Source organism: Cyprinus carpio, chromosome B9, assembly GCF_018340385.1.
Source record: "Cyprinus carpio isolate SPL01 chromosome B9, ASM1834038v1, whole genome shotgun sequence".
NCBI classification, from domain to species: domain Eukaryota; kingdom Metazoa; phylum Chordata; class Actinopteri; order Cypriniformes; family Cyprinidae; genus Cyprinus; species Cyprinus carpio.
Window position 1 is genome coordinate 14,795,171 of NC_056605.1, and position 16,661 is coordinate 14,811,831.

Here is a 16,661-nt window from a genome sequence, read left to right on the forward strand (position 1 = left end):
TTGGCGTGAAGAGACAAGGATGGACCTAAGCAACGGTAAAGTACATGACTTTGTTTCTTTATTTTCAACAAAAATTATTGGTATAAACTTATATTTTGGAATTTTTAAAATAGCAAAAAAATATAGCCCTGTGTTGACTCAAATTTCTGAATTTTGATGAAATGTGATCGATCTTTCAGTCTTGCTGTTTTCTGTTGATGCGCAAACAAAATATCACTAAACATTTGCAGCACACATGTCATCCAATAATTGCCATAGGCTTTGTCACTTGTTACTTTTGATATGAAACAAGGTCTCAGCTTTCAAGTTCTGTCTATTTTATTTCTCGAAAATTAAACAACAAACGCCGTTTTGGTGCACTTTAATGTGGTGACTTCCAGTTGAAGCAGTGGCACAGAATGCATGCTTATCTTCTCTCCCTCTTCACTAGCCTACTAGATATTCATGAAATTAACATGAATGAACATCAGAATGTATGCCAAAAGAACAGTTCCAATTTTAAATGTATCGTGTTTTGTGTAATTGCTCAGTCTGTGTTTAAGCCATGGAAATACGTCAAGAAAACAGCTTGCTAAACAATATGTCACGCAAGGTTACATTTACCCACTATCATACTGTAGATCAGTGCATTTACCACAGGAACGCCATTCAGTGTCCATAGCTCTTTGGTCAACTAGAGAGAGAGAGAGAGAGAGAGAGAGAGAGAGAGAGAGAGAGAGAGAGAGAGAGAGTTTAGAAGGATCAACTAGAAAAAGAGAGAGAGATAGTTGAGAGGGATCCTAATTTTTTTCCTTATGACAAATTGACACAAAAAGGAATTGAATCAAAAACTGAAATCTGTGTTCCAATTTTTGCACTTATGCCATTTTGTAAATGTGTGTAATTCTGTTTCTTGTCATCCATGTGTGGACTACCAGGGTCTTTCAAAAAAAAAAAAAAAAAAATTATTTGCAAAGAACTATCTTCCATGATTTTTAGACAATTAAGAGATAAAAAGCTGTTCACTGATATACAACTTTTGAAATAACGGTATGAACAAATATTAGTTTTGCTCCCTTTTAACTTTCCTGTTAAGTTTAAGTTTAACCAAAACAATAATTCAGTTCAACATGCATGTTGTATATTTTAAGTATTGTACTTTCAATATTGTACTTTCTAACTTCAGTTTCTTCAACAGTGGATATCAATTTATCCACAATCCATTACTATCCAACTCAGCTCTCAAATGTACAATAGTTTGTGTGGATAACTTAAAGAGTAGGATCATTTTGAAATGTCAAGCCTCTTGTGCAAGCAAACATCACATATGGAAGACATTGTGAATAATTCTTCTTTGACCTATAATGTTATTAAGTAAAGTGCAGTCAGGAAGTGTAAAGCATGAATCAATTTAAAATAATTATGTAAGCCAAATATGTGAGGCTAAAAAGAGTGATAAGCTGAACAGTGATAGTCCTCAGCCTTTATTAGTTTTATTTTATATACACATAATACTCTATTAGATTTTTGACAAAGTCAAATTGAAATAACATTAATATGTTTTTACTTGTGATTGTATGGGGTCATAATAAAAAGTGTATATGTCCTTGGAGACTTTTATTTTTCTTTTTTTTAAACACCAGATTCAGCTTGACATATGGTGCCCATCAAATTTTCAATACAAGGAGGTGATCTATGGAATATCTGTAGGTGGTTGAATTTATTCTGTAAATATAAGTCAGTACCCATATATATATATATATATATACACACACACACACACACACACACACACACACACACACACACACACACACACACACACACACACACACACACACACATATATTACATTAAAAGTTGATTTCAAGCCCACAGGAAAGCTGGCTGAACTGCATGGACCAAAATGGCAGGAAATGACAAGAACAGCACGAAACAGCAGCTTCAGTCTGTCATTAGTGGAATTATAAAAATAACACATAAACACTTTTCTAAATTGGAAAAAAAATATACCTCGCATCACAAGAGTCTACTGTGAGTTTTCATATTTGTGCAGAGTGTGCCAGACACAATACCACTGTGATTTAACAATTACTGCTTGTTATACAACAATGAATGCACTTGTGCTACTCAAGAGTACACACGTTTAATTATGTTTAAATGGGTTTGAAAGGCTTTCAGATGGAAATAGTTACTTTGGAACTGGGCCCTAATCTTTATTTGATTCATTTTTCATTTAGCAGTGCAATTTAGACAAGTCACTTACCTGCAAAGTAAATGTAGGCCTATGAAAGTCCTACGTACCATGTACACATAGATGTTCATTTATGTATAATTTTATAATTATTAGTTCGTTTTCCCAGAAAACATGGAAAATAATAGACTAAAAAACAATAACATGCAATCACATAAATGCACCATAGAAAAGGCTGTTTCGCTAATGAAATGACAATGGTTCTACTTCATGAGCTCAAAAGAGAAAGGAATCTACTGTTAGACTCCATGAACAAAAGACACTTGCTCGTAGCAACGAAGTGGCTAAAAAATAACCAGTATTTGGCTCTGCATCTAAGATAAAGAAAAAATATATATATAAAAATTTGAATGAGCTGTAATTAGCCTTTTTACTAAGGACTGACTAATATCCTTTCCACATGTGCAATTTATCTATTTCTTCTGATGGTATTTTTGAAATGCACTGCTTGATTCAGCCTTTGTTTCCTGTCTATTCAAAAATCCAAGTCCATCTTGTCCATCTGCTTTCACATGTGCAGGTTTCCCATTACAGGAAGCTGTGTTAGATTGTTAACCTACAACAGTAGTCACACAACCTGTTCACCTGAAGACTGAACACTTTACTCTCTGAAACATACACAACATTCATGTTTATTATTATTATATTCCTTTTTTAAGAGATACAAATCGATGTGAGCAATCACCTGGAGCATTCTTGCAACCTAATATTAAAAAATCCAGTGCAGTGCCCTGGCATCCACCCAGAATACCCTAGCAACCAAACAATAACCTATTCAAAACCCCTTAATACACATGGCCAGCTAACTAACACTTCTGGAAATCCACCCACAACACAGCAACTCACTCGAAACTGGTGTTGGACAGTAATTAAGTAATTTTTATTTCTTTTTTCAAGTATATTTATCTGAGTATTTTATTTTGAGAACTTTTACTGCACTACATTTCAAAGCATAACATACTTTTTTACTACATTTATTAGAAACTTATTGTTCCTCATTATTTTTACGAGATTCTTTTCAATAAATCTATTCACACATTGCACTGAACGATTCATTTGTAATTGTACTGAACGGATTGCAGCTGTTCTCAAGTCGACGACTCACTGATTCAAATGATCTCATGACTGATGGAGTGAAAAGTAAGTTGCTAATGCTGAATTTTAGGATTTATGACTGTGAATGAAAATCATATTTAGGTCACGACTGTCAGTTGTTTGTGAAGTAAATCTGCTGTAAAAGGGCGAGCTTTTTCAACCTACTGAATGAAATGCTTGAATGCGGACATGTCCACTTTTATATCACTGTCTCAACGAGGTAAACATAACATTAAAATAACTCAAATTAATGAGTTTTAGTAGTATGTTGTATTATTTCTTTAAATTTGATACATTCCCCCCATGTGATGTCTATTTTTACAGTAGCCTATATTGTTTGTCAACACACATTTTGTTTTTGCTCAATTTTAAATGCTGTTCTGACATTAATATTATACAGTCGTTGTTTTTTTTTCAATTGTTTTCACATGTGAAGTATCAGTAACTTAAATTGATATTTTAATATATTTGATGTTTTGATAGGGTATGACAAGCCCCCCTCCCCCAGGTATTTTGAGCAATAAGATTATGGAATATATAATATTAAATTATTAAATATAGAAGTTTGTAAGTTACAACTACAAAATATATATTCATCAATCAGTACTTTTACATTTCATACTTAAGTACATTAAAAATCAAATACTTATGTAATTTGACTCAAGTAAAATTAAAAAGGAGTAGGCTACTTAAAACTTTTATTGAGTAATATTTTAATTAGGGTATCTATACTTTTACTCAAGTACTTGATTTGTGTATTTCGTCCACCACTGCTCAAAACCCCTTAAGGCCGGGGTCTTTTTCTGTGTTCTGCTCTTTCTTGCGCACAGCCGTGTTTGTGCAGCTTTCAAAGTTAGTGAACAGACACAAAAACTGGGTTGTTTGCAGACATCTTCTGATGAAGAAAATTCTGTCACATAGACAGTATGCAGAGAGCCGATGTATACTTTGGGCTTTAGAACACTTCAGCAATAGCAACCACCCAGAACCCCCTAGCAACTGCACAGCAACCTCTTCAAAACCTCTTCAGAACACCATAACAACCAAATAGCAACACATTAAAAACCCCTTACATTACTTTTGCAATGCCACTGTAGTGATCTCACAACCACTCAGAACACTGCATACACACTTTCAAGAGTTCACACTTACATATAATAAACAGAGTAGAGGTTATGCGTTTTGGGGTTTGCTACCTGATTGCCTAATCCTAACCCCTCTCCCACACTTAACCCTAAACCTACCAATACTATGGGGGTAATAATCTGGTGGGGGTCAGAATTCAGCACTACACCGGAGCAGATGTAGACAAGAATGGCTCCTAAGTGATTGAGGTGTTCTGTTGTTGGATGTAATAATGAACATAGCAGTCATCATTTACTCCTAACATCTGAGCCGCTGAAGACGCAGTGGATTACATTTGTTTTTGAAAGGAATGCGCCCCCCCGATCTATCTAAATATGTTTTCTTCACGGAAATCATTCGTGATCCAACTACAGCTCCAGAAGAAGTGAGTATAAGAGTTTTTTATATTAATCTTTGCAAACTGCCTTTCCTAATAACCTGCAAGTTAATTGAGGCCCGCGGGATGATATTTTGTGGCCCCCTTCTTGACATCAAAGTTTAGTGTTAGTGCGGCCCACACGTTGATCTCAAACGCACCTTTTTGCTGAGTCTTGCCATGCTTTTATTTATTTATTTTGTATCACTTATGGGCAGTGGCATGGCCAGAATTTAATTTTTGGGCGGGCCTGGGCAACCGGGAGCTAACTAATGAAAGGAGTCCAGTGGTGTAGCGCAAATCTTCTGCACCCAACCGCAAACTCAAGGTTGGGTGGCTAGGTTGTTGGGGGCTGGAAACGTCGCAATATTGTAAATATTTGTTTTAAACCAGGAAGGCGAGCCAATGGATGTCACAAAATCAACGTGCAAACTTTGCGCAAGAGTTATGTGGTGAACCTCTTAATCTCAGTCAATTCACTAGAGAAAGTAAAAAGTAAGGGTGCTTTCAGCATCTGACGCTGCATTAATGGCGTATATTCTCAGAGACGACGAGAGACGAGTCTACTTCATGATAATGGTAGCCTTAATAGCTAAATGTTTCAATGTACTCCTTTAATATTTATCTTTTGTGTTAAACACTAAAAGATTTTTTTTTCTTTTTAAAAAAGTCGGTGCTTGAAATAAAGCTTTTTCATTTAAAGCATTGCAGTGTTAATTTAATAAGGCCTATAATGAATTATATAATAAACCTGTTTTGAAAGACCTTTTTAAAAACATTTTCAATGAGGCGTAAGCCTTATCTTTATCATCCTTTATTATAAAACTATTGCGGGGCAAATTAATTGGAATATTAATTTAATAATAAATGAAACTTCATAATAATAATAGGCCTAGTAAGCTAATAAAAAGAATGTAACAGGCCTGTATCGAAAATGCCAAATTAGATACAATTAAAGTGTATAAAATTATTTTATTCAGAATTTCATTTTTGTTTGTGTTTTTTTTATTTATTCATTATTTAAATTCGGCCTACAAACTAACAAATTAAATTAAACAGATGCAGTTAATCACCAGCATCAGTCACAAAATTTAGGCTATTTAAAAATTTAAAATACAAAAATAATAAATATATAGGCTACTCTTTGTAAGGACGACTGACAACATCTGGTTTTAAATTCTTTAGACACCGCACACCAAATGACTTTGAACACCGTCTGAAAAGACTGACTGAGCTCAAATGACATTTATAATCGGCCTGTGTTTTCCCGGCTTCAGAATCAACCGGCTCGCACGTGGAACTGAAAGTTATACCATTGCTTGCGGGCAGACGGACAGGCTCTTTCCCTAGTCAGTGCGAGTTTTAAAATGTTTTATTTTTTTATTTTTTTAACAGAATTATACACAGTTGCAAATTACAGTCAAACTGAATAGGTGAACACACACAAATTCACCGGCCCGACATACCCGAAACAGCCTGGATAACAACTGGCTAACACTGCTGTCAATCAGACTCATCAAGAATTTTGCAAAAACACCTTTTATTTATTTTACGTTATTTGAGATGTCCGCTGCCTATGCCCCTGCTTATGGGCTACCATAGAACTGTTAATAATAAAGATTGAATAGATTGGATAAGTTGTGCTCCTTTTTTTGGAATACTTGGAACCCTTTTTTTGTGGAATACTTAATGCGGCCCAGCCAGACCCAGACTCTACCTCCAGCGGCCCCCAAGTAAATTGAGTTTGAGACCCATGCCCTAAAGAATCATATCAACTCCGATGACCCCTTTAAAGAACCTTTGACTGAATGGTTCTTTGTGGAACCAAAGATGGTTCTTCTACTATGGCATCACTGTAAAGAACCTTTTAAGCACCTTTATTTTTAAGAGTGTAACAATTCATCAAAAAAAATTCCTCAGAACACTATATTAACCACCATTCAGTTCTGGACATCTACCCAAAACACCCTAGTAACCACATAGCAACTAATTCAAGCCCAACAGAACATCATAACGATGGCAGCAGTGTACCACCCACAACATTCTTATGATGGCTAGATTTTATTTATTTTTTTCATAATTTCTAACATTTTTTTCCCATTAGTTAGTAATGTTTTGCAGGCATTTATCACTCATCATAAATGTTAAGAAAAAAAGTGTCAAACGTTGATTTTTGAACCTCTGACACTATTAATATGCTTGAAGATTGAAAGCAGATGCAGCAATTATCTCCAACTAGACAACTGTTGATCCAGTCTATATGATAAGGGGTTATGTTAATTAACATGCTGAGGAGGCAGAAGGCACATTTTTCCACCAGGGACTTTGGGAACACTGCTTTTATGCTTGTAGCGAACTGACACTTTCCTTGACTGACACTTCATTAATCATGTTTGCGGTAGAGCGCTATAGTAATAGTGTTGTTTGGGAGCTCAACAATGCACATAGAAAGGGAAATAGGAGAAAAGCAACTAAATATGTTTTCCCCCCAGTTTAGGGCATTTCAGAGGAAAGATGTGTCCGATGTGTCAAGCTCCCTTGCTATCCATCAACCCCCTCCTCCAACTGCTAGTTCAACAGTTTTTTATTATTAATATTTTAGAAACAATACAGCATTGTGCACAAAATGTTTGCTGAATGTGCTTCTACTGAGTGGTACCTGGTGAGTTGTTAATTTTCAAATCTCTGTCCTCAGCAGAATCTAGCTGGATATCCCAGGTGGGCAGCTCAGGGCATCAGCATTTGTACAACACTGTCACATTAGAGAGTCACAGCAGGGAGGCATGAAGTCCTTCAGTGGATCCTGTCCATAATACAGTCTCCTGTTGAGGCAATCCATTTTAACCAGCAATGTCACCAGTGCTACCTAAAGCCTTAAAACAGCTGGAGACATTGCCTAGAGCAGTCAATGAGCACTGATATGATATGTTACACTAGCTACACCCAGGGGCACCTTCAGATAACCAGTGGCCCCTGGGCTACAGCATTACAGTAGGCCCCCTTTCTTTTTTAAGCTTCCTAACAATTATTTGTCAAATTTTGTATTTGGTTCATGATATGTGTAATAGCCCACCCCACCCCCACACCCAATTGCCTCTCTTATTGCAAGAAAGGCCATAAAATCAACTAAACCCATAACTTAGTTTTAGTTTCTTCTACAGAGTATTATTTAATTTCACTCATAAATTAATTAATCAATTAACATACATTAAAGGGATAGTTCACCAAAAATAAATAAACAATTCAGTCATTATTTACCCAACCTCATGTTGTTTCAAACCTGAAATGATTCACTTTATTTTGACAACTTAAAAGAAGTTATTTTGAATACTCTTAGTAACTAAGCTGTTTTGGTCACTAATGACTTTCATTGAATGAACAAAAATACTGAGAGCTTTCTCAAATTATCTTTTATATTAAATGATCAATTATATGTTTGGCCACTGTAGCCTAAACATTTAACACAATAATAGCTTTAAAATGATCTTTTGGGGGTAATTATTTATCCAATCCAATCCAAATTAGTTTGTGATTAATTAGATTAATTAATCGCAGCACCCTGTAATTATTTAGATAAAAAAAAACGACTGATAGCCCTAATATATATATATATATATATATATATATATATATATATATATATATATATATATATATATATATTAGGGCTGTCAAATGATTAATCACGATTAATCACATCCAAAATAAAAGTTTTGTTTACATAATATATGTATGTGTACAGGGTATATTTATTATGTATATATAAATACACACACACATAAATTATATATTTAGAAAATATTTACATGTATATACATTTATATATTTATATTCTTATATTTTATATATATATATAATATATTTAATATATAAACATAACATATTCTTCTTAAATATATACATGCATGTGCGTGTATTTATATATACATAATAAATATACACAGTATACACACATATATTATGTAAACAAAACTTTTTATTTTGGATGTGATTAATCGTGATTAATCATTTGACAGCCCTAATATATATATATATATATATATATATATATATATAAGCAATAATATATATATATATATATATATATATATATATATATATATATATATATATATATATATATATATATATATATGCTAATATATATACAACCTCATATATATACAAGCAATAAAAAGCCTGTTGCATCATATGATACTCACATTTTAACATGATTTTTAATCAAATAAAATAAAAAAATCATGATTATTTCATACAGTATGTCTGGTTTTATAGGTTTAATGTAATTTTATTATTATTATTTTTTTTAATCTGATCAAATATCAAAATGAAGATGATAAAGATGAAATTTGCATACTACAAATTAGATACTGTGGAATAAGTAAAAGTATGTGGCAGTATGCTGTTCTAAACATAATACAGATTTCATGGAAACACTTCATGCTTCTCCAGCTACAGTGATGCCCCATAATATAGACCTTCTTCTGCCAGCTTCACTTGTGTACACAATATACATTTATGCATTTGGTTGATGTTTTTATTTAAAGAATTTCATCAGTTCATACATTGCATGAGAGTCAAACCCTTGACCTCAATGTTGCTAGTGCGTGAGCTACATGAATGCATCTAATTTAGCAAACATAGAAGGTCATCTGGATATTCTAGTATACACACAGAAAATTAGCATACAATACAGTGTGCTATGATGCCATTACAAACTGCCTTGGTTATTTCCTGTCCTTCAACAACACCTGTGTCTTGTCTTGTCTTTAATTAGTCAGTGTGTAAAAACTCCTGTGTTGTTTCAAACATCATGTAACATTGCACAGTGTTTCTTGCAGGTGTAAGAGAAGGAGTTTGTGACCATTCGCTTTGGACTTTATGGTAAGCAATGCTTGTTCACTTAATTCTGTTCAACTGAATACCATGTTAATGCATACAAAGTAATAATTTCCAATAAATCAAAGCATGTGTTTTGAGTGTATTCAGGTCTAATATTTAATCTGCACTTGTATTATTTAATATCAGGGTGTTTTAGCCACTTGTTACTGGCTTTCAAGCATGGTTGAGGTGAATTTCACCATGTTCTCTAAAGTGCAAAAACAAAGTATGCAGCACATACATAAACACAGATGAGTCGTTGGCTGGCATCTGCATAGCTTTGATGCACATGCCAATTATGCCTTTTGTCAGTGTTATGGCATAGCATCTGCAAGTGCTTTTAAATGAATCACAAGAGAGCCAATGGCACACTGGTATGCCATTGTGTATGTGATTGCTCAGCCATGCATCACCTCTCCATTCAATCTCTTATGTTTCATTCAGTGTTTTTTTTTTTTTTAACCACTTTTTTAACCACTAAAACACTTTTTTTAAGATAAGTGTTTTATTTATTTATTTTTCTCTATGGGCAATTTAGTCTATTGTTTTTTGTTTTGTTTTTGTTTTGTTTTTTGTCTCTTTTCCAATTATGAAGTAAAGAAGGAGTGACATGCCATAACCTCTTTTTAAATTTCAGGAATTGTTCGTGGGCAACAGAGGTACTTTATTCCAGAGAAACATTGTGTGTGTGTGCATCTATAAAGAATATGAAGGCAATTTCTTTGTAACCTCTCCTTCTTCACCAAACCACCCACCTACCCACACACACACTATATAGCTACTTTACATTATTCTTCATTCATAATGGTGCCACTACTATATGCCATCATAGGTTGAAGAAATATTTGGAAAACAGAAATGCAAATTCTCCTGCCAAATGGTGAGATCATTTTAATGATAACTGTAAACGATTTTCTTTCTTTCTTTCTTTCTTTCTTTCTTTCTTTCTTTCTTTCTTTCTTTCTTTCTTTCTTGAAGAAAGGAAGATGGGAATTTTGTCTTTGTTTGTGTGGTAGTGGGGTGGGTAGTTGACTGATAGCCCAGTAATTGACTCTGGGATGAACACGACAACGAATCAGATAATCGGCATGGTACCTAAAGCATCAGCTGTGAGACAAGAACTCCAAATATGCAGCTGCGACTGGTCCAAATTAACATCCATCAGAGGCCTAAAAATTACTTAAATAAATACTTATCTCTCGAAGAAAAGATCAAATCAGTTGAGTCAAGCTTAGTGTCAGGACACAACTCACAGTCCACCGAGCATCAGTACCCCAGTGGCTTAGAAGGGTAGTGTGAGCACAACATCTGAGAACCTGGAACCCAACCAGATGCAGAGGAATATACCACCATGCATGCTACCCATTCCTCAGCCAGAACATCAATTGGATGATAGCCCTCCAAGGTGGACCGAGGTTGAGAAAACTGTGAGAAAGGCACGGGCAGCTCCAGCTCCCGGACCAAACGGAGTTCCATACCGGCTGTACAAGAATACTCCAGAGATCCTTTGGTTCCTTTGGAGGCAAATGAAAGTGGTTTGAAAAAAGTAAACTATCCCAAGAAAATGGCTAAGAACAGGGGAAGTGCTAATACCAAAGGAAAAGGATGCCTCAAATATCAACCAATTTCGACAAATCAGTCTCTTGAACGTTGAAGGAAAGATCTTCTTTAGCATTGTTGCTCAAAGGATGACAACATACCTGAAACAGAACAACTTGATTGATACGTCGATACAGAAAGCTGGTAAACCAGGCTTCTTGGGATGCTTAGAACATACTAGTATGATATGGCATCAAATCCACACTGCAAAAAGGGAAGGAAGAGATCTGCATATCTTATTCCTGGACTTGGCCAATGTTTTTGGATCTGTGCCCCATTCTCTCCTATGGACGGCCTTTGAGTTCTTCCAAGTGCCAATGACCATTACACATCTGGTCAAAAACTACTTCAAAGATCTGCAATTCTGCCTTACAACAACAGAGTATACAATATCGTGGCAATCATTGGAAGTGGGAATAATGGTAAGGTGTACCATCTCCCCCCTAGCCTTTACCATGACAGTGGAATTGATCATTCAAGCTTCCAAATGGGCAAAGCCTCATGCCAACATAACATGGGTGCATATGAAGTTTACCATATGGAGTTTAAGGGTATTTTTGGGGCCTGGAGAAGTTTTGTCATGCCCTGACATTTGTGCTTTTTTCAGTTTCTTATAAATATCTAAATGGCTAAAGTCTAATCTCACTGTAATCAGCACAAACTAGGCTATAATAATATGTGAGCAGCATGTATGTACATGATTGTGTTTTTTGAGAAAAAAAATGTTATGCGTGGTTAGTGAAAAACTAAAAATGTTAAATCACTTGAAAAAGGCAATAAAACACATATAGAAAATTGGTTCCCAGGAATTTTGAGAACTGGAGCTTGTAGCCTAGAATTTTTTTTTTCTAAAAATGATGTGAAAATCATCTTGTTTACTCACTTACAGAAAACAATATATTGATTTAAATTTTTCTAAGACACTTTTTGTTGGTAAAAGTCATATGCGAGTAGGCGTCAACTATCATGAATTCACACCTGAGAAGACAAAGGCCTGCATAATGAGCTGCATAATGAGCCATTCAGTCAGCTGTGTCACTGAGAGGGATGAGTTACAAGAAAGAATGTGAGGACAAAATAAATGTATATAATTTTATGTTTGTAGTTTATTTAGAATATATTTAATTATCCCACAACATAATTTAATATTCACTTGTGAGTGCAGTTAAACAGTTTATTAGGAAAAATCAAAGCTGACTTTCAAACTGAATTTTTTGCATCATTACTCCAGTCACACAATCCTTCAGAAATCCTTTTAACAATCTTATTTTCTACAAAAAAACATTTATTGTTATTATTATCATCATCATCATTATTATTATTATTATTATTATTATTATTATTAATGTTGAAAAAGAGCTGAGAATATTTTTTTTTTAGGGTTTTTTTAGGGGGGATAAATTGAAAGAACAGCAATGATTGTTACATTTGTTACAGTTACATTTATTGTTACATTTATATTATTTACATCAAGCTTTTGAATGGTATAGTAGTGTATATTGTTATTGAAACTTCATAATATTTCACTTGATTATACATTTAGTCAGGAATTATAGTTTGGAAAAATTCTTTGGAAAAAGTCTTAACTAGTAAAATGTTTACACGTTATGTGAAAACTAGTAAAAGTATATAAATAAATAAAAAGAGACTTACTCATGTTTATGAACTCTGCTGAATAAAGTGATTCATTCTTTTTTCTGAGGAAATCCAAATCTCAAATCCTCAACCACATCACATCTTTTTGGGGTGAATTATGTCTTATTCCTCTCATCGCGAAGCAAACAGTAAAATAATAAAAACTTGAAGAACAGTCTCGCTGCGTTGTCTTCTGTTGTGTGGGCGTATTCAAAAGCCGCGCGCTTCAGTGAAACATTTGAATCTCAAAAGCTCGCTCGGCGCGGGGGCTTGGTCGCATTAGATAATAATGAAGGGAGACGTGAAAAACGGACATCGCGTTGTTTTCATATGGATTACTTTATCACAGAATATTTGTTTTTCAGCAGCACTTGTTTAGTTTAAAAGTAGACATGTCAGGCTTTCTATAGATATCTCTCTCATGTCTCTTCGTTGAGTATTCACTGAGTTACAGTTCATTTTAATGACGCATTTGTATCTGAAGATCAGCGCAGACAAAGGCTGCAGACAGCACTCCTTGTTTGTTATCTTTATTTTATAAGTGCACAAAGTTTTGTTGTTATTATGTCTGTATACAAAAAAAAGTAGACCCTTTACAGATTCGATTGATGTATTGCACTTATCTGTACGATCAAAACTGAAAGTGTAATTTCAGTTCTTTTCGGGGTTATCAGGAGAAAATACCCCAAAACGCGTATACGCGTTAATCGACTCCAGAGGGTTAATACCCAGTAAACCTAGAGGGGGTTTTGGACTTGGGACAAGCTGACCCATATGGTACAAAGCAACATCCGCTCAGAGGAGAAAACTGATAGTAGCCGATGTCCGGCAGCAAGAGGCAGAGAGATACACAAAGGCTGTCTTGCAGTCCAAACAGACAAGTGGACTAATTGTGAAAATCTGGAGCAACGTAAACTCACCTAGAAGGATCTTTGGGAGATGGAAGGAAACAGATTGAGCTTCATCATCAGAGCCACCTACGATGTTCTCCCCACACCCAAGAACCTAAACCAGGGGAGTGGAGAAGATCCATCATGTCCTCTCTGTCAAACCCCAGCAACGCTAAGGCATACCCTCTTTGGCTGCAAAACCAGTCTTTCCCAAGGACATTACACCTGGAGGCACAATCAGGTTCTGAGACAACTGGTGATTATTCTGGAGGGAAGGAGAACCACCACCAATGCCCTCCCTCCTCCAACACCTGGATTCTCAAAAGCCACCATCTTCATAAGAACAGGACAGCTTCCAGTAAAGCCAACCACAAAAATGGAAACAACCCTGCTGTACACTGCCCAGGACTGGAAAATCAGAATCAGAATCAGAAAGAGCTTTATTGCCAAGTATGCTTGCGCATACAAATAATTTGTTTTAGTGACATAAGCTTCCAGTGCACAGAGACAACAACAACACCTAGGCAAAAAAAGGGGGGAAGTATAAATAGACAAATATTTCAAATAAATTTAAAAATAAATAAATTGTATGAGCAGTTGTGCTATAGATGATAAAATGGAATAGAATAGAGTGAGATGTACAAGGATGGAGGTGGTAACCGATAAATATAAGGATATTGACATTTTTTATTGCATAAGTGGGGAACATTTAACTGTTCATAAGGTAGATTACCTGGGGGAAGAAACTGTTCTTGTGCCTGGCTGTCCTGGTATTTGCGGCTCTGAAGCACTGGCCAGATGGCAAAAGTTCAAAAAGGGGATAACTTGGATGTGAGGGATCCAGAGTGATTTTCTAAGCCCTTTTCCTCACTCTGGATGTATACAGTTCTTGAAGGGTGGGAAGGGGAGCACCGATAATCCTTTCAGCAGTCCGAACCATTCTCTGTAGTCTTCTGATGTCTGATTTTGTAGCTGAACCAAACCAGACAGTTATTGAAGTGCACAGGACAGACTCAATGACGGCTGAGTAGAACTGTTTCAGCAGCAAAATGCAGGATGATCTGGACCAGAAGCTCAGCTTTCCACCCGAGTTAATTACAACTAACCTCAGGCCAGACCTAATACTGTGGTCAACCTCACAAAAGTCTTTTTTCATCGTGGAACTAACTGTGCCATGGGAGGCTGCAATTGGTGTAGCAAATGAACGTAGAAGGTTGAAGTATTCAGACCTATAAGCTGACGCAGTACAGGCTGGTGAACACAGTTGCTCCCTGTAGAGGTTGAATGCAGAGGTTTTGTAGCCACGGCAACAACCAGGCTACTGAAGGGGTTGGGACTCAGAGGACAGGCTTACGACAAGCCATTAGGTCGCTGTCAGAGGCTGCTGAGCGAAGCAGGGGTGGGGGGGGGGGGGCCTGGGATCCCAGGTGTTGCTGTTGAACCCTTTGCAGGTGTCGTGGGCCTATCAACGAAACACCGAAGAAGGAGGGTGCTGACCTGATGACCCAATGAAGTGATTACCCCTACTCTCCACTCAAGATGTCAACAAAGTACCATTTATTCTAAGGGATTGTTCTATCAAGTGCTACACGCTCAACTTTCTTTCTTTAAAATTGCCTTCCACTGACAACTCATACTGCATATTTAAAACTTGTTATATAAACAAATAGGTAACCATGTTGATTTGGATCTAATGAGTCTTAAGTAGGACTTCCTGAAGTTGGAAATGACAAAAATAAATGATTTGCATTTCTTTGACTGAGTTGGAATGACTGAGGAACTAACCCACATGAATCATAAGTGTTGCAATTTCTTAAAAAGAACCAGCTTATTTACCTTAAAGCCATTAACAGTGCACTGACTGGTTGTGAGTGGCATTCAGCTGATCATGTGATCTCAACTGGTTGGCCATTGGGTGGACTAACAGGTTGCATGTTTTTGATTCACTGCAAAGAACTGGGTTATAAGAGTCTTTTGCTGGACAGTCTGACTTCACTGGTTGCACTATATCATGTGTTTTTCATTCACTACAAAGAACCAGCTCATAAAAGTGTTTTACACTCAAACTTCACTGAGTTTGTTTCATGCTGTCTATTAATTTTAGCTTTTTTGATTGAATTTTGAACTTTGATATTTGAGCATTTTTTTCAATGGGCACATTTATTTATTTATTTATTTTCATTTTATCAGTCATTTTAGTTTTAATGAGATTTTTGTCCTTAATTGCCAAACCAAAATGTCACTAATATGGCCTCGTCTCTCGGTTGAAAGAAATGTTCATAACCTGAGGTTACCAAACTTGTCAGTATTTGAGAATTTTAGCAAGAAAAATACTCAAGGTTGCAATGAATTGACTACTAGCTAAATGTTAACTGCTCACAAGTCCAAGTCATATCTAACTTTTTGTCTAAACGATATGTCATCTCACACAAAAACAAAAATCCACACAAGCATACATTGGACCATTTATTTATTTTATTTTTTTATGGGTCCTCTTTTTTATTCAAAAAGAATTTGACTCTGATATTCAAATGTTACAAACAGTCTATACAATATGAGTCAAATGTCAGCAGCTCAACAAGTGCAGTAAACAGAAGTATGCATTCTAAGTGTTCTGTAGATAGCTTTTACAAGCATTACAAAGACACACTGTGTCCATTCATAGCATGTGTAATTTTGAATTGAATGGATGTCAAGGTATTCAAGATGAGATGGGCACAAAATATGAAGGTTTTGAAAATTCCTGAAGATTCATATAAATATGTTTTTTTTAGCTCAAATGATATATAGGTAATTTTAATAATTAATCAGGAATATGATTAATATA